Here is a 24,886-nt window from a genome sequence, read left to right as displayed (position 1 = left end):
ATTATATAAAGGGGGGTCTATGCACCGGCAGAGATATGCATTATTTGTATTTACGCTCTCGTGCTGCTACAGTTCTTTACCGCCTTTCTATTATTTTGGTGACTGACTTGAGCGTTGGAAGGTCAACGTCAGGGACTCTTTCCCTGGTCTAGCACTAACGTTCTTGGTTTTGTGGAATGGAACGAAGTCTTCACATGGTCAACTACGGAGCCACATCCCCAGCCAGCTGTCTTCACCGTTTCTGGACAGGATCATATTAGCGCCATCTGTGGGAACTTAACTTGTATCCCAAACGTGATGATGGAGGATGTTGGATGACTTACGACCGTGATACTAATGAAAGAATAATTGGATATGCTAATACTGTTGGGGCAATTTCCCTAGGTCAAGTTTGACAAAGTTGACTAAGCTTGGTTTAAGTCAAACTTGAGTCAGGATTTGAGTTTTGATGTTTGACAATATAAAGAGATTGCTGAAATAATCGTCTGATTATGGAGATGGTCAAAGGGTTGACCAGGTTAATGAGAATACAAGTCAAGTAGGTCAAGGTTGACAGGAAACTTGACTGGAAAAGTTCTAACTGGAGGTCAGGTGTATGGAAGTCCTAACTGGAGTTTAGACAGTGGTGAAAGTACTAACTGGAGGTTAGGCAAATTAAAAAGTCCAAGTGTGATATTGGCAAAGGAGAAAGTCCTGGTGCAGAGCCAGGCATTTGGGAAGTCCTGGTGAGGAGCCAGACAATTGGGAAGTCATGGTGAGGAGCCAGGCAACGGAAAGTCCAAGTGTGATCTTAGCAAATGTTGTAAGTCCAAGCATGTGGTCTTGGCAAGGTAAGTCCTAGTGTGACTTGGCAAGGAGAACTCGATAACTAGGATGAGGCCGAAGGAAGCTCTTGAAGGCAAGGCGTGAAGGATGGGGAGATATCTGAGGGACACAAGGCTGATGGAGGAGGCTAGAAGGCTAGTTCGAGGTTGGTCGGTATGGCCGGATGCTAGGCATGATGCACCAACAGGTCATGGATTGACCGGATGTTGGTTTTAGAGGGCTTTGGACTTGATTGGGCAAGTCCACAGGAGCTAGATCGATCAACCGATCGATTGGCTCATGCCCAATCGATCGGTTGATCGATTGGGAGAGCACCCGCGACAAAGGGTTCTCCCAATAGATCCATGGATCATTTGGGAGCCTTTGCCGATCACACAGAAAGCCTCCCAATCAATCGGCTGATCGATTGGGAGGTTGGATTTTCGTGCGATCTCTGGAAATGGCATGAAACACAGTGAATCGATTGGGCAATCGATTCAGGGGATTTCCATAGAGCATAGAAGCGCTCTGTATTGATCGGTCGATCGATCAAAAGCCTCCCCAATTGATTGGGAGCAATCCAATCGATTGGAATTCGACCGTTAACGCAGATAAAGGCATTGGCGTGCGATTTCTTCGGTAGAAATCTCATTTATTTCTACACGAGCTTGCAAGGGCGATTTTCACAGGTTCTCCACAACTCTCCTTGTCAGTCTTGAAGGTTCTTGGAGGCACGTCCAAGTCAAGAGGCGAGTTACAACAAGAAGAAGAGGTTAGGGTTAGAGTTTATTGTACAAAGCTTATAAGATTTTCCTTGTATTTGCTTCTCTTTATATTCTTGTTGTATTATGAGCTTGTAAGGCTTCTCCGCCTTCGGTAGGTACCATAAAGGAGGGTTTTCAAGTGGAGGGTGTGTGAGTGTGTGGATCCTTGGACTAGTCACCTCTTCTTGAGGTGGATACCAAGTAAATCTACGTGTTAGCATTGTAGTGTGTTGTTTCTTGTATTTTCCGCTGCACATCATCACAAGAAGTGATCATCAACAAGACGAAGCAAACGACGCAAGGAGCGCAATGAAACGCTATTCACCCCCCTCTAGCGGGCACAAAGATCCTAACAATTGGTATCAGAGCGAGGTCGCTCTTCTACGGACTAACCGCCAAGAGAGCAAGAAGCTAGAGGAAGGAGAAGATGGACTTGGGAGGTCCACTTGGATGGGACATCCGGATTCCTCCGCCATACGACAAGGAAGACTTCGCCTTTTGGAGGAATCAGCTGGAGACATGATTCCAAATGGAGTGGAACCAATGGGGTGTCTTGAGTGACCCATTTGAAGCTCCTACGGACAAGAAGGGTAAACGCCTCCGACCTCGGCATTGGACCGAAGAGCAACGAGAGCAATCAGAAGCGGACAAGGAGGTAACGAGAATTTTGCATAATTTACTACCTTCTAATATTTTGTTGAGTGTAGGTGAATCACAAATGCAAGTGATCTTTGGAAAAAAGATCATTGCCTATCATGAAGACCCTACACAAGTCCAAGGAGTGGAAGAGCCCAAGGAGAAGGGCTCATTGATCCAAGAAGAGAATGACCAATCCGATGTTGACATCCGAAGAAGAGGAGGAAGAAAAGATGCAATCCGATGTTGACGAGAGGTCAACATTCGAGGAGGAAAAGGAAGAGGTGGAAGAGGAGAGATCTTCCACATTCTCAAGAGATGAAGAAGTGGAAGAGCCCACATCCTCAAGTGAAGAGGAAAAAATAGAAGATAATGTCATCTCTACATTGCAAGAAAAATCAAATGGAGGATCAAACATCAACCCTACAAGCAAAGGTATAAAGATTTCAATTATTAAAGATAAAAATCATATCATTTGCTTTAAGTGTAGGGAGCATGGACACTACAAGAGCAAATGCCCCAAATTGGGCAAGAAAAAGGGCCAAGTACAACAAAGGTCAAAGAAAAGCTCAAGGAGACCAACCTCATAATAAAGAGAAGCAAGGAGCACATTGTGTGCTTCTCTTGCAATCATAGAGGACATTACCGAAGTTAATATCCTAAAGGGAAGAAGTCAACCAAGGTGATTAGAGGAAGCACAAATCTAGGGGCAACTTGTAAGAGCAAACCCAAGATAAATTCTATTAATGCAAATTCTCTTAGAAATGATAAAAAGCATGCTAGTTCAAATTTAAATCGTTATAATGTTATTTATCATGAAAATAGAATGCATGATAAACCTAAGGACAAATATATACCTCCTCATGCTAGATCTACTATACCTAAGGTTAAGAAGGTATATAACTACTTAGGCAACAATTCTAAGGACTTTAGATATAAGCCTAAGGCTAGCAATGCTCATAGGAATCAACAAAAATTCAAATCTATGGATTTAGTAAGGGAAAACCAAGTCTTAAGGTTAATACTTGATAACTTAGAGAGAACCATAGCAATAATGGAAAACTTGCTTAAGGGGCAAAGTGAGCACAACCTTGGAAAAGCTAGACAAGAGTCATCCAATAGCCATAGAGGTTTGGGATACAAACCCAAAGCCAAGAAAGATGTGACTTCCTTTCATAGGGTTTCATATAGCTATGGAACCAAACCTAGGACTAGTAGCACTACAACATTTTTTATTTTTGGCAACGCCTCTCATTGCAACGGCTTAAAAACCGTTCTCTTAAAGTACATTAGGCAATGGTTTTTAATAGTGTTGGTTTAATAAATTTTTTTAATATGCAACGATTAAAAACCATTCTCTAAAATACATTTATTAAAAAAATTATACTAAATAGATTAGGCAACGGTTTTTAATATTTTTTTGTAAATATTGTTGCGCTACATTAAGCAACGGTTTAAACTATAATATTCTTTATTTTTTGCAACGCCTCTCATTGCAACAGTTTAAAAACCGTTCTTTTAAAATACATTAGGCAACGGTTTTTTTAAATTTTTTTGCAACGATTAAAAACCGTTCTCTTAAAATACATTAGGCAACGATTTTTTAAAATTTTTCTCCAACGATTAATAACCGTTCTCTAAAATAAAATTTCTATTTTTATTTTTCTTTTCTAAAATAAACCCTACCCGCGCGCGCATTTCCCTACTCATTTTTTGCCCGACCTTTTCTTTTCCCTACTTTTTTTTCCCTCCTAAAGTTTCCCTACCCGCGCGCGCATTTCCCCCAACCACGCACCCTCCAAAAATTGTTGTCTACCCCGTCGGCACAAGCGTCGTCTCCCCTGGTTACACCAGTCCATGTTTATGTGGGCTCGCTTGGAGTAGCTAGTTAACAAACAGCAAGCCGACCGCTTGCACCAGTCCTGAGACCTGATCGCATCCCTTACGAGGGAGAGGACGAAGAGCAGATAGATTTCGGCTTGAGTTCTGATTGAGAAGGCAACGGGTGGCCTTGAAGCAGGTGCGAGGTCCGTAGGTTGTTTCAATTTTACTATTTATTGATTGCAAATGTTGTGGCAATCTTGCACCCTTGATTCAACTATAATTTCAATCTCTGCTTGATTATCGCTACTTCATTATCGCCAGATCCTTCGTTGTAGTAACGTGCACAATAATTGTTTGATATAATGCTTAGGAGATGTTTTTTATTCACTGTTTGTATTATTTTTTCTTTTCAAGTAAAAGGGGGAAGGTAGATTCCCTTCCCTGCTATAAGAAAGCATTATTGAGTATGCTTGTGATATTGAGGGAAGTGCCTTCTCGTTATCCCCTAAAGATCAACTTGGACAGAGCAATTGGAACTTGAAGGTTTTGATATGTCTCGCCCTTTTATGTAGACATCTAATCCAATCATGACTTTAACCGAATCTATCATGACAAATTACTTTTTACTAAATACTCTTTATACATCTTAAATGGAGCAGAATACAAGAAATTTATACCTACTCTACCATGAGAGTGAATTAAGGCTAGTCCTAACAAAATGTCTCATGAACTTAATTCTCATAAAAGGCTTGCTATTCGATGAATGTAATCATCTCGTAGTATGTTCTTGTAACCCACCATGCCCTTGGTTGACCATCAACATATGTAATAAGAGCTCCTTTTACTCTCTACATCCCATGCTCTAGAAAAGTCATTCACCTTGTTGAGCCAAACAGACTCAATAGATCAGGCTGCCCAATTGTTATTTGTACTGTCTTTGGCCAATCATATGAATCTCAGTACTAATGTCTTTCAGCTTATATTAATGTTTGTACAGAGGAATCTGTGCTCTTGTTGGTATCTCTATTTCACCTCTTGTACTAACACTTCATTGACTTCCTTATCTCTACTTTCTTTTGTCTTTACGTCTGCAAAACCTTTGGAATCCAGCTGCGATATTATTTAACAGGGAAGTTAAGGAAGTAAATTATATTATCTCTTTTGAAGATTGTTGCCAACTTCATCTTTTGAAATAGTCTGTCTTGGAATATTGTTACCAACTATGTTTTTGAAGATATATCCATTAGAAATTGTCAAGTTTAATCCAATTATCATTTCATTTAAAGATTAGTCTAGAGAGTTATCTTTGATATATTAATCATCTTTTCATTATTGCATTTAGGGACATCTTATATTTTACATAGAAAATTGGATAGGTTGTTTCTATGCTCTAACATGGGAGGTAGATTAAGATATAATAGTTTCTATTGTCTATTAATAAGTTAATGGAATTGTTAGAACTACTAGTAATGTTAGACTTCGTTTGATGCCAATATTTTTGAATTGGTTGGTTGGTGTAGAAGCTATATCATTAGTTAGTTCTCCTTTGATTGAATAATAAAAATAACCCATCATTTTTTAATCTATTAATTTTGATTATCTATGTTCATTTTTCCTTATTAAGCTTTGATTAAATGCAGAAGTGTTAAGATGGTCCAAATTCAAAATAATTTATAACACTTTGAGTTTTGGTGGCTTAGACCCACTCAATCACAAGGATTGTAGTTTCCAACCTCAATTTTGAATTGTGTTTCCATAGTAAACAATATATAACCCTTTCACATTAAATTTAGATGTTTGTTATAACAGATGTTTTTCTAGGTTTTAACTGCAACATCACATTTGACCAGGGAACAAGTAAGGTGCCATGACAAAAAATGATTTGGAAAAGTAAATATAACTCAACATCATATTCATGCCTTTTAAGAATGTTTTTATGGACTCTCATTCATGTTATTTTGGTGGGTGAATCTAACTCAACATCATATTCATGCCTTTTAAGAATGTCATAGCTTTTCATTACATATTGGCATACAAGTAAATATTCCTTATCCTTTTTTATTTGATGCTATCCTAAGGAAGCTGATGGACAAGGCATGGATGAAATTACCAAGATATAGCCCAGAATACATTAATGGTGTTGAAGTTTTTCTGAATTATGCGTACACAAAAGGAAACCCCCAAGGAGTAGAGATTTTGCACCCTTGTGCTAAATGCCACAATGCTTTTTCGAGGACAAGGGCAATGGTGCTTGATCATTTAATTGGATACGGATTTGAAAAAGGATATGATGTTTGGGTTCGTCATGGTGAGGGGCTAATAAACCTGATGGATCTCAATGGTGATATGGATGATAGAGAGGATGCAATTGATGATATTGATGGACTATTGTATGAACAATTTAGAGATGTGGCACAAGAAGAAAATGGAGTTGGCGAAGGCCCTAATGAAGATGCTAAAAAGTTCTATAATCTACTTGAAGATGCAAAGCAAGAGTTGTACCCAAGTTGCAAAAACTTCACTAAATTGTCATTCACTATTCGACTGTATTTGCTGAAGTGCCTTTATGGTTGGAGTAATGCATCTTTCAATGCTTTATTAGTGTTGTTGAGAGAATCTATGCCTCAATTGAATATTCCCGATTCATTAAACAAAACTAGAGGCATGATAAGGGATTTGGGGCTTGATTATAAAAAGATTGATGCTTGCCCTAATGACTGCATGCTATATTGGAAAGATCACGAGAATGACACCTCTTGCCATGTTTGTGGAGCTCCACGATGGATTGAGAATGTTGAAGGAGATCGCCAACTTGAGGAAAATAAGAAAGCTTACAAAATTTTCGGTAAAGTTTTGAGACACTTCCCCTTGATTCCTAGGCTTCAAAGGTTATTTTTGTGTTCAAAGACAGCTGGCTCATTAAGGTAGCATGAAGAGGAGCGTTCAAAGGATGGAAAGTTAAGGCATCCGCGGATGGAGAGGCGTGGAAAGACTTCGATAAATGTCATCCTAACTTTGCCAGTGATTCATGAAACATAAGGCTTGGATTGACCAGTGATGGATTTAATCCTTTTTGATCCATGAATGTGTCTCACAGTACTTGGCCTGTGGTTTTGATACCATATAACTTTCCACCTTGGTGGTGTATGAAGGCTGAGTATGCTATGCTATCTTTATTAATCCCTGACCCACAATCACCAGGGAATAACATTGATGTGTACCTCCAACCATTGATTGAGGAGTTGAAGTTATTGTGGGGTTCAGGAGTAGAAACATATGATTCTTCACTAAATCAAACTTTTCAAATGCGAGTAGCTCTATTGTGGACTATCAGTGATTTTCCTGGGTATGCTATGTTGAGTGGGTGGAGTACAAAAGGGAAATTAGAATGTCCTTGTTGCAATTATAACACTAATTCAACTTATTTGAGGTATAGTCGAAAGATGTGTTATATGGATCATCATATTTTTTTGCCTATGGATCATGAATATAGATCAAATACAAGGGCTTTTAATGGGAGAAAAGAATCTAGGCCTCCACCAACTTTGTTGAAAGGGAAAGATACCTTAGAATTATTAGAAAACTTCAATAATGTATTTGGAAAGATGCAAAAAAAACTTACCAATGGTCCTTGGAAGAAAAAATTAATTTTTTTTGAGTTGTCATATTGGAAGCACAATAGCTTACGGCATAACCTTGATGTGATGCATATAGAGAAAAATATATTTGATAATATAATTGGGACTTTTTTGGATATCCCAGGGAAGACAAAAGATCATGAAAAAGCTTGTTTTGACTTACAAGACATGGGCATTAGAAAGAAACTTCATCCCCAAGAGACAAATGAAGGTAAAAATATAATGTTCTCAAAAGCATGTTTCTCCATGACTCCGAATGAGAAGACTATTTTCTGTGGTGTTTTAAAGAAAGAAAAAATACCGGATGGTTGTGCGTCAAACATCTCAAGATGTGTTCATGTTGCTGAGAAGAAAATTTATGGTTACAAAAGTCATGATGCACATTTCATTCTACATTACTTGCTACAAGTAGCTGTGAGAAGCACAATGTCCAACTAGGTTTCCCACCCTTTAATTCGTCTTTGTTCATTTTTTAGTTGCTTATGCAAAAAAGTAATTGATGTGGGGGATCTTAATATCTTGCAATCAGAGATTACTGAAATACTTTGCCAGTTGGAGACAATTTTTCCTCCTAATTTTTTTGATATAATGGTTCATTTGCTTATACATCTAGTGGATGAGATAAAATTAGGAGGGCCAGTACAATTTCGATGGATGTACTTTCCAGAAAGATAATTAGGTAAATTGAAGAGTTATATTCGTAACAAGAGTCGACCAAAAGGTTCTATTGCTGAGGGATACTTGGTTGAGGAATGCTTAACATTATGCTCACGATATTTGCATGGTGGTGTAGAAACAAGGCTTAATAGAATGACAAGGAATAGTGATAGATGTGATCCTTGTGAAGTTGGCATTGGTCATTCTATTGGAAGTGCAAAAGTAATTTCTCTGGAATACAAGTTAAGGAGTCAAGCCCACCGTTACATCTTGTTTAATCATGATGAAGTTCAAGAATTCATTAGGTAAGTAAATCTATTGGTTGTTGGCTTTAATTATGTTAAAAGTATTTAACATTCATTTTAACAATGCAATTTCAATTGTAGGGAGCATGAAAACGTAATTACAAATGTTAAAAAAAGAAAGAAGTGGAGCAAAGCAAAGAGTCAAGGACAAGATTTCGTTGAGTGGTTCAAAAATCGTGCTTTGATGGATGATGTACCTGACCACCTTAAGGAGCTATCTAGAGGACCAAATACATTTGCAAGATGTTTTTCTAGCTATGTCATTAATGGTTACCGGTTTCATACAAAGCAACGTGATGCAAAACGCAAGACACAAAATAGTGGTGTTTCGGTGGTGTTAGTGACCCAAAGCTTTGCTAGCACTAAAGATGAAAAATCCAACAACAAAACCAATAGCATACTATGGATCAATTATTGAAATAATTGAACTGGACTACTATGGTAGTTCTAAATTTGTGTTATTTCGATGTAATTGGTATGAAGTTGAGGACGACAAGTATGGGTTGACTTGTGTTTACTTCAATAAGAGATGTTATGTAGATGATCCTTTTCTGTTGGCTTCTCAGGTCCACCAATGCTTCTATTTTGAAGATCCTTTTGATGCTAATAGAAAATATGTTATGAAGACCGTTCCACGAGACTTTTTTAATATGAAAGATGATATAAATTCAAATGCCCAGGAGTTATATCAAAGCGAGCCGTCAGATCATGCTGTAAATCTAGCTATAGTTGATTCCAATTATAAAGTCGAGTTGGTCAGGGATGATATGTCGGCGACGGTTATTGAAAATCCATTGCTTAAGTCAAATATGGTGGAATCCGAAGATGAATTAGATTTTGATGCCACTTTGTCGGAATCCATGGATTAGTCTATCTGTACTGATTTTATTTTGTGAATTCAATAGTAATTAATTAGTCTATCTATACTGATTTTGTCACTATTTGCGCCAGACATTTAAACACAATGAGTATCTTTTATTTGTTCCAAATTGCTAATATTTGCTTATTTGCTATTCAAATATCTTCTTTACTTTATTTGTTCTAAATTTCTAATATCTACTATTCAACTTGGCTGGTTTTAGAGTATTGTGTTGGTGGTGACCTCGTGACATTATTGAAGCAGGTGAGTGTGTTTATTTTTTGCAAACCAAGATTTTTTTTTTCTAGATTGCATTTTGATTGGCCAAATGATTGAGTAGTTTCACCTCTCTAGCAAGCTCCCATCCTAAAAACAAAGGTCATGTTCTTAGTGGTTTATTTTTTGCTATAAAAGACGTTAGTGTCCTGACAATTTCGCTACTTCTTGACTTGAGAAACTTCAGCATTCTTCTACCATAAGAAAAGCAACTTTACAAAAATAGCTCTTATGATGGACTTACAACATTTGTAATTTGTTGATTTCATTTCGTTTCATTTAAATTGACATTAGTTACATATATGTTTTAGTTACAATGATAACCTGCTAGTTGCCAGAAGTTACACCTATCTTCAACCTGCTAGTTGCCAGAAGTTACACCAAGGAACTGAGACTGAGGAAAATAATATACTGAAGGGTCTTATAGTATGTGTGCATCCCTGCCTCCAAGTGGACCTGTTCTCCCCTTTGGTGCATGTTTACACATGTTATGTTCTTGGAAGATTAGTTCTTCCATAGTATTCTTTGTTTAATTTGGCTTGCTAAAAGTTGATTGGCGTGATTCATAGCTATTGCCTTTGTAAACATCAGATGTCGATTCTTATGGTAGAAGCATTTGTATATTCCTCTTTTGTGACAAAAATTGGGAATTAAACCAATCTTGAGAGTTTCTAACTAACGTAAATTGTTGATAAACAGGAATCTTGGCATTGGAATAGTTGCATAAAGCCCTCTTCAACGTCAGATGTCGATTCTTATTTTTTTTGCGTAATACATGATCCTCCGATTTCAAAAATGATTTTAAATCACAAGTGTATGAGGATTTGGTTTCTTTTCAAACTTTTCTTTATTACTTTAAGATATGATCCTTCAATCACAGAGATGATTTCTTTTTCCTTGGTACATAAAACATACAAATGCACATGAATTTTGTTTAATATCACAATGACAATATCCGTACTGCGTATGAAATGATCAGAAGGGTATGCCAATTTTGTTTCTTCTTATATCGTACTTGTATGCTCAAGGCATGATCCTTCTGTATAAAGACAATTTGATCCTTCAGTATAGAGATGCTTCCTTGGTTGGCTCACTAGTTGTTTTCCTCAGTCTCATTTCCCTAAGTTCTCTGGAGACAATTTGATCCTTCAGTATATTATTTATCTTATAGTATCACCAGTCTCTTTGTTTACAAAAATTTGTTCTTAATTCCAGTGCTTTTGTTCTTAATTTTTCATACATTGCCTCACTTGTTATGTTATTGTTTTAATCATTTTATGTGCTTTTGTTTTTTTTCCTTTTTTAGAAAAATGAACAGGATAATTGATATTGAACCTCATCAATTTCAAGTTAAGTCTAGTGTTGAATTGCTTAAATTGTATAAAGTAAAAGTAGAAGGTGCCAAGAATATGAAGAAAAACAAAGAATCTACTTCAAAGCAAGAGCCAAGGAAAAATTCTACGGCTGGAAGTGCAGTCCAAGAAGCTAGAAATACTCAAATACAACATCAAAAGAAAGACCAAAGGAAGCAATCATTGACCACTACAAGTGCAATTCAAGAAGGTGCCAAAAATATGAAGAAAAAAAAAGAATCTACTTCAAATCAAGAGCCAAGGAAAAATTCTACTGTTGCAAGTGTAGTCCAAGAAGCTAGAAATACTCAAATACAACATCAAAAGAAAGACCAAAGCAAGCAACCATTAAGCACTACAAGTGCAGTCCAAGAAGTTAGAATGCAGCAAGAAAAGTTAGAAGTAAGATCTACTTTGATGCAACATGGAAAGCAAGAACAGAGGAAGAAGCTATTAGCCATTGGAAGTGCAGTTCAAGTAGGAAGATCTACTCAAACACACCACAAAAAGCAAGACCAGATGAGGCAATCCTTAGCCACTGGAAGTGAAGTCGAAGTTGGAGGATCTACTTACATTCCAAGTCAAAAAGACCTTGATAACCATGCATTTTAGTCCAACCTGAATAATCTAAGAAGATTGATGACCAAAATAACAGATTTTGTCCAAATAATTTGAAGAGACAACTGAGAAATACAATAAGAGATCATGGTCAAGGATCTACGGAAGAACAACCAGCCTCTAAGAAGCCAAAGGCTACTTCAAAGTTTCCTGCTATATCACTTGAAAAATATATTAATAACCATAGGGATCAACTTGAAGAAGAGGAATTAGAAGATGAAGAGAGTGAAGAAAATGACATAGAACAAGAAGTTGAAGGGGATATCAACTTTGAAAATAAAGAAGATGAGGATACTAATGACAATACAACCGAAGGTAACATTTTTTCTAGTTTAAGGGGATATCAACTTTTGATTTTAACTCATTTGTGTTTTAAGTGTCTTTGCTTATTTTAGACATTATGAAAATATGAAATTTCTTGTTTATTCGTAATGTTAATTAGGGGCAACATCGAAGAGAAAACGGGGAAAGACGTTATGTAAAAAAGTTCATGAACGATCAATAAATGATAGACAAGAAATCATCTTCAATAAAGAAGGAGAACCCGTTGGACCAAACCAGAAGATAGTTTATCGACTTAGTAATTTCTTGGGAACAATAGTAAGAAGTGCAGATTTGTGTCCTCTTACTTACACAAATTGGAAAGCTATACCAAACAAACAACACATATGGAATTATATCAATGTATCAACTTTTTTACTTTTGTGTTTCTACTACATGTGTGTTTTAGTATTTTTATAAATTATATCTTTATAACTGCATTACTTTTCTTGGCAGCAAAAATACATCATTCCAGAAAAAGGGGAGAAGGCTGTGTATGGTATTATAAATGATGCTTGGAGGCGATATAAATGTTGGATTAAGAAAAATCATTTCACCGAGTATACAACCATGCGCGAGCGGCTGAAAAATCGTCCTCAAGACATACCAGAAGCACACTTTAGAGTGTTGATGGATTATTGGAGACTTGAAACCATTCAAGTAAGATACATATTTTTATAATTAAGTAATATTTTATATTATATTTTTCATGTTTGATAAAATTCATTTTTCATTGATGAATTTAGGAAATAAGTGATCAAAATGCTAAAAATATTGCTCAGCAAAAATGAAGACACCGTGCAGGGCCTATAAGTTTTGCTTGTATAAAGGAGAGATTGATATTCTATTATATTTGTTATAAGCATACATTTAAATTGGCCTAAATTTAGTGCTTAAATCATTATTTTCTTCATGCAGAGTGCAAACAAGGAGGATAAAGAGTCTCCAACTCAAGCTGAAATGTTCATTGAAACTCGACAGAGTAAGAAAGGAAAACAACTAGATCAAGAAACAAATAATGCAATTGTAAGTGTTTCTCTACGCTTTATATGTCAAATGTAATTATTCACTATCACAATTAACATTACTTATACAATTTCTAGACAAAACTTCAAGACTTGATTGAAAATTTTGGTGTACTTTCTACTGAGGCTTTTAAGACTGTATTTGGCAAAGAGAAGTCAGGGAGAGTGCGATGCTATGGAAGAACTACAACACCTACACTCTTAAAAAGAAATGAAGAAATAGCATAAATTGAGAAAAGGCATGCTAATGAAGTCAAACATTTAACTGATAAGGTGCACGAGATAGAAGCAAAACATGAAGAGATGGAGGTGAAACATAGTAAAGAGATGGCGACAATGGAGCAAAAATTTCAACTTCTTCTAAGGACCATATTAAATCAAAATGATTCAAGAGTAGACATGGAGTCTTTGGCAGCTTTGTTATCTCCATGTGATGCTAATAGTGGTCTACGTTCATCCACATCTACTCATGCTCCAAATAATCCCAAGGTAAAAATGAAGTTCATATTAAATAAATATTTTTGGAATTTGTTCAAATATTTATGCACTCAAGGCATAACTTGTGGTAATTCCCTTTTTCAATAGACTTATTGCATCCTTGGTATACCTGTCTAACTTGACTTATTGCACGTAACCTCTTGACTTATTGCATCCTTCAATAGACTCCAAATTTAGTTATTAGTTAGATCTTCATATCTTGTCCTTGGTATACCTGACTAACTTGGGATCTCGACTTTCACTGTGTTTGAAAATTGGAACAGATAGCTGGATCTATTTTGCAAAATGTTGCATCTTTTACCACCCCTACATTTGTGATAATTACTTTGTACTGATTTAGGCTGTTTTTATACATAATCACGTGATAAATTTCAAATGTAATTAGTCAAATTCAGTTGTGGGTATTAACCTATACTGGCACATCTTTTCCTCTAGGAGTCACCTATTCTTGCCTGATAATTAATGTGTGTAATCAAACAAAGACACCTGCTCAGGGTTTGGCAAATAGAAATTTAGGTTTGGGCTAAGAACTCATTGACGTACTAGGATTCGAGTCTGAATCTTCATGATGCAAGGCATCGTCACCGGACCATATTATGGATGCCCTAGTATGTGTGTGATATTCTACCTCTGACCTTAGGTATCATTTTAGGCTCTGAATTGGTTTAAAGACTCACTTACAGTAGCACAGGCCTAGAAGAAGCAATGCAAGGAGACATACAAATTATAACCAGTAATATATACACAAATTTGGTTGGTCATGCTATGAGTGTCACATTACAAGCATTGAATATGCCCCAAACTAACATCTGTAGTGGGTTAGATAATATCAATTCTCATTATGCACCTAATGTTTTCTTTGTAATTCTACAATATTCCTTTTTTTGTGCTATACATATGTTTTTTTTTAAATATTTTCTATAATTAAATGCCTTTTTCTTAGACTTGAGCAAGGCTTTGTGGTGTGCGAATGTCTAATGTTTTGCCAAAGACATTGATGCACTCAGAGACTTTAGTAACTTAACAGTGGCCAACTCGAGTTTGAGGAATACAATCTTTTGTGGTAGTCAGCTAATCTAAGGTCTGCAATTGTAGTTTAATATTCTCTATTCTGCTATTTGATTCCAGACTCCATTAACCACTACTTCCCTCTAGGATTGATTTTTTTTCCTCCCTGATGATGGCAAGCACCAATCTGTTGTTTCTTATCCAATTTGTCTGTATGCTATTCACTTCGCTACTACCTCTAATGCCTGACCCCTATCCAATGCAGATGATGGTATCAAGAACTCAAATGGACCTAATCTATAACTCGATGCCAAAAGAATATTGCTTTTATGATATGATATCACACCTATTTTTTCTTATTGACAACACTTCCGTGCTCACTCAACATGAGTCGTGTCATCAGTATTTTTCTCAGTTACCCCTATGATATCGGATTGTTGCTTTTATGCATTTTACTTCTGTGCTCACTCACCCCTGTGATATCAGATTGTTGCTTTTATGCATTTTAGTTTCTGTGTATTTTTCTCAGTTATCAGTATGAATCCAATTATGTCATTCAACATGAGTCATGTCATCACCATGAGTCAACATTTATCTAATAATTTATTCAACATTTATAACTCTCTAGTAGCTATGATTTTTCAATTATTATTTATGATGATTGGTGAGGTCTTAATATTTTAAATTTTATATACAGGATCCTAATATGGATGGTGATCATGTGGATGAAGATCAAATGTTGGACATAGAAACGGAAGAAGATGATGCTATATAGCTTGATTTTTTAGTACAAGTACTGATAGTGGATGAAGGTCAAATGTGGATGCAGATCAAATGTTTTGATCAGTAATGATAGATGACAAATGATTTTATATTTTGTGTGCAAAGATTTAAGTTTAAGGTAGAGAAATATTAAGACAAATGTGGATGAAGATGATGCATACTTTGTTAATTAGTATATTTGTTTGAGTATTATAATATTTTGTTTTGGATAACAACGTAATTAATTTTCTTCAATATGTATGTGGATGATTAATATATTTTGAGCATGTTTTTCTTTAATTGGTATAATTTTCTTCAATTGGTATATTTTTAGTATTAATTTTTTCTGTTGCTATCAACGACAACAGTTTTCCTCTGTTGTTATCAATAACAACGATTTTCCTGTATTGCAATCAAAGGCAACGATTTTTTCTGTTGCTATCATAGATAACTGTCATAAACCGTTGCCATAGAATGATTAAAAAACCGTTGGCTATATTCATCAAAGGCTGCGATTTTTTTTTATAGTGTTGCGAATTATTAGTAAAATCGTTGCCTAAACAAAAGGCAACGGCTGACTAAACCACGGTTTAAAAACCGTTGTCTAAAGAAAAGGCAACGGTTTTTATACTTTAGGCCACATTTTTTGGACGTTGCCATTGGTGAAAAATGTTGTAGTGTAGTCAAGCTAAAAGTACAAGGGAAGTTGTCGCTAAGAGTACTTTTGCAAAGACCAATGTGACTAAGACTTCTAAGAAGCCTAATAATATCACAAAGAAGGTCACAAGGGAGACCATCCCTAGAGTTGACCTAGTAAAGGCGATGAAGGCTCCAAAAAGGCCAAACAAAGTCATAAATAAGGTTACAATGGGAGTTAGCCCTAGAAGTGACCTAGTAGAAGTGACCAAGGCTTCTAAAAAGCCTAGAAAGGTCCTTAGGAAGGTAGCTAGGGAAGTCATTCCTAGTGAGTACCTAGAGCATCCAAGGAGCACCAATAGGTTTTGGGTTCCTAGGAGCATATTCTCTACACCCTAGATGGGTTTAGGGAGTGTCAACTCCAATTGGAAGGGTAGTTAACCCAACTTTGTTAAAGTTGACACTTGAGAGCATTTTCAAGGTTATTGTTAACCTTTTGAAAAGAAAAGGATTGTTGGGTTACTCTTTGAAAGAGCGATATATGTGCCAAAATTTGAAGAGTTGAACTCAATCTAAATTGGTATACTTAAGAAAAGTATAAGAAAAATTGAGTTAGAATTTTGATACTTTCTTAAGGAATTAAGAGAAAATCCATGCTTTAATCAAATGTGATTAAGCTTTGAAGGGCAAAAAGGTGTCAAGTGTGAGGATTTGAAATTAGGTTAAATTGGCACACTTGAGAAGCAAAAGTAATGCCAAATTTGGAATTCGACAATTTTTTTTGGAATTAAGGGAAATGTAAATCTTAATCCAAATGGTCACCCTTGCAAAGAATAACATGTGCCAAATCTTAAGGAATTATGGTTGAATTAAATTGGCACAATTGGGAAAACATAAGAAATACCAAATTGGGGTTTTGGTATTTTCTTAGAGTAATTAAAGGAAAATCTAGGTCCTAATGTAAAATGTTTACTCTGTGAAAGAGTAAAATGTGTCAAACTTTGAGGATTTGAGCTTAAGTTAAATGGACACATTTAGAAAAAGATAAGAAATGCCAAGTTAGGGTTTTGACATTTTCTTAGAAGGTTAAAGGTGAATCTAAGCCTTAATTTGATTTTATTTATTCTTTAAAAGAGTAAAATGTGCCAACTCTTGAGTGTTAGTGCAATATTCCCCAGGTCAAGGTTGACCGTGTTGACTGAGCTTGAATTGAGTCAAGCTCGAGTCTTGATGTTGTGGTTTCAATGTTTGACAATACATGTAGATAATACATGAAGATTGCAGGTGCAACTGTTTCATGTGGGGAGATTGTGAAGGAGAGTCAAGTAGGTCAAGGTTGACTGGATACTTGACTGGAAGTCCTGGTGAGTGAAGCCAGGCAAATGAAAAGCCCTAACTGGGAAGTTAGGCAGATGGAAGTCCTGGTGAGTGAAGCCAGGTGAAAGTCCTAGTGAGTGAAGCTAGGTAGAAGGAAGTCCTGGTGAGTGAAGCCAGGCAGTTGGAAGTCTCGGTAAGTGAAGCCGGGCAATGAAAAATCCAAGTAGGTCAAAGGAATAGACTGGATACTTGGCACGAGGAAATCCAGATGGATCAAGGCTGATCGGACATCTGGTATTGGAAAGACCAAGTAGGTCAAAGGGATTGACCGGATACTTGGCACTAGGAGAAAAGTCCAAGTGGGTCAAAGGGATTGACCGGACACTTGGTGAGGGAGTCCTAGCAGGTCAAGGGGGACCGGATGCTAGGCACGATGGACCAACAGGTCATAGTTGACCAGATGTTGGTTAGGAGGCTTTAGACTTGATTTTGGGAGAAAATCATGAGCTGGATCGATCAGCCGATCGATTGGCTCATGCCCAATCGATCGACCGATCGATTGGGTGAGTCTTCGCGACAAGTCTCCTCCCAATCGATCAGTGGATCGATTGGGACGAGTGCGCGATCGCACAGAACAACGCTGGATCGATCAACCGATCGATCCAGAGCCCCCAATCGATCAATGGATCGATTGGGAAGTGCGATCTTTGCACGATAAGCCTTGGATCGATCATTTGATCGATCCAAGCAATTCCTGAGAGCACAGAGGCGCTCTGGATCGATTAGCTGATCGATCCAAAGCCTCCCCGATCGATTGGGAGCAATCCATTTGATCAGGATTCGACCGTTGGCGTCGTATTTAGCTGCAGGCGTTCGATTCCTTCAGTAGCGCTTCACCGATTGATCTCAGATCTTCACTGTGCTCCCAGAGCTTTTTCACAAAGTTCATATCGCCAGTTCTTGAAGGTTCTTGGAGGTCTTCCAAGTCAAAAGGTGAATCTACAGCTGAAGAAGAAAGCTAGGATTAGAGTTTTCAGTTGTAAAACCTGTAAGCTATTGCTTGTATTTGTTTTCCCTTCTTTCTTCTTGTACTGTGAGCTTGTAGGGTTTCTCCGCCTTTGATAGTTACAGAAAAGGAGTGATTTCTTAGTGGAGGGTGCGTAAGTGGGTGTGGATCCTTGGACTAGTCACCTCTTGTGAGGTGGATACCAAGTAAACCCTCCTTGTTAGCGTTGTATGTTTTTGTTTCTTGTATTTCCGCTGCATACCATCAAAGAAACAAGCAACGACAAGTACTTAGCACGCGACGAGCTATTCACCCCCCCCTCCCTCTAGCTACATTTGGTCCCAACATTGAGGAGTTGGACTTAAATTTAAATGGGCACAAATGCAAAAAGAAATACCAAGTTGAAAATTTGATATTCTATTGAGGGGTTAAGGGAAAATTTAAACTTTAATCAAATTAATTACTCTTTGGAAGAGTAAGATGTGCCAAACAAATATTTGAGGATTGAATTCTTAATTTCAATTGACACAAATAGAAACGGGGTAAAAGAAATTCTAAGTTGGGTTTTGGCATTCTTTCAAGAGATAAGCAATCTAGGCTTAATTTTAAGGTTTTAGCTAAGGTTTAAGGATACTTAGATAGATTATCTAGGTATATTTTATTTATGCTAAAATGTCATGATTGCTTGCTTATCGCATGTCATGACATCATGTGTCACATTCATTTTTATTATGAAAAATATAAAAATATCATGTCATGTCATACATACGTCATGTAACTATAGCATGTTTTTCTTTGAAAATTGTTTATTTTGATGTATGTCATGTAACATCATGTATTATGTTAATTTCCTTGTAATTAAAGATAAAAGATATTTATTAAGAACAGTAAATATCTCAACAAGTGAGATTATACCAAATGACATTCTAGGCGAATGATCATAAGTCTTATAATGCCTAGATAGATATGCATGATCCCTTAGTTTAGGAAAAAACCAAATATACATCTCACAAGAACCATAAGGTGACTTGTATGTGTTTTAGCACACATTAGATACAAGTGAGATGTTAGGATGGTGAACAAAACTCAAGATGTTGATTTAGTGCATCTTGTTGAGTTTTAGGTTCATCAAAACACATAGTTATGTGTTTTTCAATTATTGGGAAAGCTAATGTACAAGTCATGTGCATTGATCCCAAGAAATATGGTTGGATATTGGTTTTGAAAATGATTTTAAAATACTTTTGGAAAACCTTGGTGAAGACGATCTCTTGATAGTGATCATAGTTAGACACAAACTTGAAGAAAACACTAAAGTTTTTATAAGTTTTCAAATTTGTGTCAATATTTGAAAATAAGAAGTATTTTCATAAAAACTATTTTTTATTGATAATATATACCCTAAGTAATATCTACATTAAATTTCATGATTTTTGGAATTTTGTAGAATTTTTGGAGAATTTTTGAAGTTGGCTGAAGTCAACTTTTAGACATATCAGGCATTCAATCGATCACCCGATCAATTTAGCTGCCTCAATCGATCGGGCGATCGATTGAGAAGGCATTTTACGCGAACAGAAATGTAGTGGATCAATCCACACTGCTTCAATCGATCCATTGATCGATTGAAGTACAGGTTTTTGCTGAAAACGGTTGTTTTCAGCATTTTAAACCAACCTTAATCTATAAAACCTTTCCTAACCCCTTGGAATACATTTGTAGACATTTAGGGGGAGTTTTTCTTGATGAAAATAAGTATGGATTGGTTAATAAAAATCAAAGTGAAGTTTAGGATAAGGTTTAGTTTCAATTCTGAATTGTGGAACCTTAAAACTTCAAGTTTTGGTTTTCAAGGGTCATTAACCATTCCTAACCCTTTGAAATACATTTGTATACACTTAGGGGGAGTTTTCAAGATGAAAACACGCATGGATTGGTTAAGGCAGACTTAGGTGAAGTTTAGGTTGAGGTTTGGTTTCATTATTGAATTTTGAACCTCAAAACTTTGAATTTTGGTTTTCCTAAGTATTTAGGAACCCCAAGTCATTATTGGTGCAATGATAGAAGTTTGACCATGTTTTTAGGGGGAGTTACTTTTTGAAAACATAAAAATCTTTTCAAAGACCTTGGAAGGGGCTAAACCTTCATGATGAATTAATACTCAGGGTCGAGTATTGGGGAGCAATGGAAGATTGGTTATCTTCATTGCTAGGATGATAAATGCTCTCGGATGAGCATTGTGGAGTAGATTACTGCTCAAGGGGGAGCATTGGGTTAATGAAGGGGATCCGACCTTCATTTTTAAAGTGAAAAATACTCTTGGATGAGCATTGAGAAGAAGATTACTGCTCAAGGGAGAGCATTGGATACAATGAATGGGAGTTTCATTGTGAAGTTGATGCCTGCTCTAAGATGAGCAGTGTGAAGTGAAATAGAGTTCAAGGGGGAGCTTTGGAGACAATGAATAATATGAGATCTTCATTGTGGGGCTGTTGACAACATGCGAGGTTGTAAACAACGAAGAGTTAACTCTTATGGAGAAGAGTTTATTTTCTTGGTTTGATGTGTGACAAAGGGGGAGAATGGAAAGTTAAGTTAGGCTTTCATCCCAAGTAGGGGGAGTTTGCCCTCTAGGAAAGGGAGAGAATGAAGGAAACTTTCATTCATGCCTTGTCATGAAGAGGTTAAGGCTATGAGTTTTAGCCTTGGTATAAAGAAGATGTTAAGACTATGGGATTTAGCCTTATGATAAAGAAGAGGTTAAGGCTATGAGATTTAGCCTTGTGATAAAGAAGAAGTTAAGACTATGAGATTTAGCCTAACTTAGAGGTATTAACTTGAGGCATTGTCAAACATCAAAAAGGGGGAGATTGTTGGGGCAATTTCCCTATGTCAAGTTTGACAAGGTTGACTAAGCTTGGTTTGAGTCAAGCTTGAGTCAGGATTTGAGTTTTGATGTTTGACGATATAAGGAGATTACTAAAGTAATCATCCGGTTATGAAGATGGTCAAAGGGTTGACTAGGTTGATGAGAATACAAGTCAAGTAGGTCAAGGTTGACAGGAGACTTGGCTGGGAAAGTCCTAACTGGAGGTTAGACGTATGGAAGTCCTAACTGGAGTTTAGGCAGTGGTGGAAGTCCTAACTGGAGGTTAGACAAATTGGAAAGTCCAAGTATAATCTTAGCAAAGGAGAAAGTCTTGGTGAGGAGCCAGACATTTGGGAAGTCCTGGTGAGGAGCCGGACAACTGAAAGTCCAAGTGTGATCTTAGAAAAGGAGGAAGTTCTGGTGAGGAGCCAGGCAATAGGGAAGTCCTGGTGAGGAGCTAGGCAACGGAAAGTCCAAGTGTGATCTTGGTAAAGGTTGTAAGTCTAAGCATGTGATCTTAGAAAGGTAAGTCCTAGTGTGACTTGACAAGGATAACTTGATAACTAGGATGAGGCCGAAGGAAGCTCTTGAAGGCAAGGCGTGAAGGATAGGGAGATATCCGAGGGACGCAAGGTTGATGGAGGAGGCTAGAAGGCTAGTTCGAGATTGGTCGGGTATGGCCGGATGCTAGGCATGATGTACCAACAGGTCATGGATTGATCGGATGTTGATTTTAGGGGGCTTTGGACTTGATTGGGCAAGTCCACAGGAGCTAGATCGATCAACCGATCGATTGGCTCATGCCCAATTGATCGGTTAATCGATTGGGAGAGCACCCGCGACAAAAGGTTCTCCCAATCGATCCATGGATCGATTGGGAGCCTTTGTCGATCACACAGAAAGCCTCCCAATTGATCGGTCGATCGATTGGGTGTTGGAGTGTATACTGAAAGCCTAAGCTTTGTAAACATTCATTATGAATAAAGAATCACATTTGGTCAAATTGTCTACATTTAGTTGTAGTTGTTCAATTAATTTATACTGTAGATAACATAGTATGTGGTGTCACATGCAGAAGATGATGTTATCAGTACCTTATAAATTATAAACAGTAGCTCACGACCAAAATGGAAAGGAACAAACCATTAGAAGGTCGTAGTGTAATTAGGTATCAGTTTATCTTGACTGTATAATTACACTAGTACACTTAGAGTGTATTGAGTAGGACCATTTGAGATCGTTTCTTTTATACTGATTTTATAAAGAAACAAATACCTCAGTTATTATGGAAGTGTGTGCTCTTAATCCTGATATAATAACAAGCACATATATTTGATATTTATTTCTTTAATTTATCAATGAGTGATATTTAGTTCGATGAATCAATAAGCCCGATAAGTTGGAAAATGGTATCACTTATAGTGTGTGTTGTTGATTATAGAAGGAAACTGTGTCCTAGAGATACTAGGTTGATAATGTCCCCAAGAGGAGCTCATAAGGATTGTCATGTTAAACCCTGCAGGTGGACTTAGTCCGACATGACGATAAGGTTGAGTGGTACTACTCTTGGACTAAGATATTAATTAAATGAGTTGTCAGTAACTCACTTAATTAGTGGACATTCGATATCTTAAACACAGGGAGACTAACACACTCATAATAAGAAGGAGCCCAAAAATGTAATTTGGGATTGGTGTGGTAGTTCAATAATAGTTCTCTAGTGGAATGAATTATTATTGATAAAATTAAGTTGTGTGTTCGGGGCGAACAATTTTATCGGGAGACCAAAACCAATTCCTCCTCTCGGTCCCTATCGTAGCCTCTTATTTATAAGTACTATACCCACCTTCTTACCCATCATTAGGTGGCCGACCAAGCCTAAAGGATGAGCCATTGCTTGATCCCAAGCTAGTGGGGGCCGGCCAAATTAAATTAAAAAAGAAATTTAATTTTAATTTTTATTATGTGGAAGATATAATTTATTAAAGAGAATTAAAATTAAAATATCTCTCTTGTAAAAGATCTACAATAGATTAAAGAAAGAGATTAGATCTCTTTCCTTATTTGTAAATTGGTGAGATATTTTATTTTCTCTTTAAAAATTATTCACATGTTGTAAAATTAAAATTATGGAAATTTCTTTTTATCAACCATGAAGAGATTTTTGAAAAGAAATTTTAATTTTAAAATTTCCGGAAACAAATTAGGAAGTTTTAATTGTTGATTGAAACTTGTCCAATTTGTTCTTCATGATGTGGCCGGCCACTTGAATTTAATTGAGGAAATTTTATTTTATTTTTCTCAATTAAATCATGTCAAGGAAATTAAGGAAATTTTATTGTAATTAAATTTCCTAATTTGCCTAGGCCAAGGAATATAAAAGAAGGGGTGAGGGTGCCTTCATGAGATACAACCTCTATTATTTCTCTCCCTCTTTTGTTCCTTGGTGTGGCCGGCCATCCTTTCCCTCTCTTCCTCTTGTGGTGGCCGAACCCCTCTCTTTCCTTGGAGCTCTTGTGGTGGCCGGATACTACTTGGAGAAGAAGAAGAAGAAGGAGAGGAAGCGAGCATCTCTTGGAGCTTGGTTAGTGTTTTGATTTTCTTCCTTGGTGAAGCTTCTTTCTTTGTGGCCGAACCTAGCTAGGAGGAGAAGAAGGTGGTTGGTGGTTTCTCATCTCGGAAGATCGTTGCCCACACAACGTCCGAGGTTAGAAGAGAAATATGATAGAAGATCAAGAGGTCTTTCTAGAAGGTATAACTAGTAGTTTTTCCTTTTCCGCATCATACTAGTTATTTATGGAAATAATACCAAATACAAGAGGCTTACATTCTAGTATTTCGAATATGTTTTTCGATGTTGTGTTCTTTTGTTTTATTTATCCTTGTGATTTGATTGTTCTTTTCGGTTAACCTAAAGTTATTTTAGGAAATTAAATATTAGCTTTCTATAAAAGGTTTTGTCTAGTCGGTGGTGGTTGCTCCCATATCCAAGAAGGTCATGTGCCTCACCACGTCAGTACTGGGAACCAATTATGGAAATTAATATTTAATGAAATTAATAACTTAAGGCGATTTGGGTCGAACGTGTTAAGTTCCGCAGGAGACCCAAGTCAAAACCTAAAAGAACGAATAGATTAAGTTTTGGATCAAACGTGTTAAGTTCCGCAGGCGATCCAAAATTTAATTTAAAAGAACACATGGTAGTTAGGAAAAGGTTCAGACCTTTGTACAAAATTTTTGTACAGTGGAACCTCTAGGTTTTCCGAGTAGCAACCAACATTGGGAGCCTCCAATCGATCGGCTGATCGATTGGGAGGTTGGATTTTCGTGCGATCTCTGGAAATCGCACGAAGCACAGTGAATTGATTGGGCAATCGATTCAGGGGATTTCCAGAGAGCATAGAGGCTGGATTGATCGGTCAATCGATCCAAAGTCTCCCCAATCGATTGGGAGCAATCCAATCGATTGAGATTCGACCGTTGGCGCAGATAAAGGCATTGGCGTGCGATTTCTTCGGTAGAAATCTCATTCCTTTCTACACGAGCTTGCAAGGGTGATTTCCACAAGTTCTCCATAGCTCTCCCCGCCAGTCTTGAAAGTTCTTGGAGGCACGTCCAAGTCAAGAGGCGAGTTACAACAAGAAGAAGAGGCTATGGTTAGGGTTTATTGTACAAATATTGCAAGATTTCCCTTGTATTTGCTTCTCTTTA

At 36.9% G+C, this 24,886-nt stretch overlaps 1 pseudogene; it reads left to right on the top strand.

The window, feature by feature from the left end:
• Nucleotides 1-11,073: 11,073 nt before the first annotated feature.
• On the top strand, nucleotides 11,074-15,360 carry LOC122010524 (annotated as a pseudogene).
• Nucleotides 15,361-24,886: the final 9,526 nt, after the last annotated feature.

This window comes from Zingiber officinale, chromosome 8A (assembly GCF_018446385.1).
Source record: "Zingiber officinale cultivar Zhangliang chromosome 8A, Zo_v1.1, whole genome shotgun sequence".
Classification (NCBI taxonomy): domain Eukaryota; kingdom Viridiplantae; phylum Streptophyta; class Magnoliopsida; order Zingiberales; family Zingiberaceae; genus Zingiber; species Zingiber officinale.
Note: the sequence above shows the minus strand (reverse complement) of the source record. Positions and strands in the feature narration are given on the sequence as shown.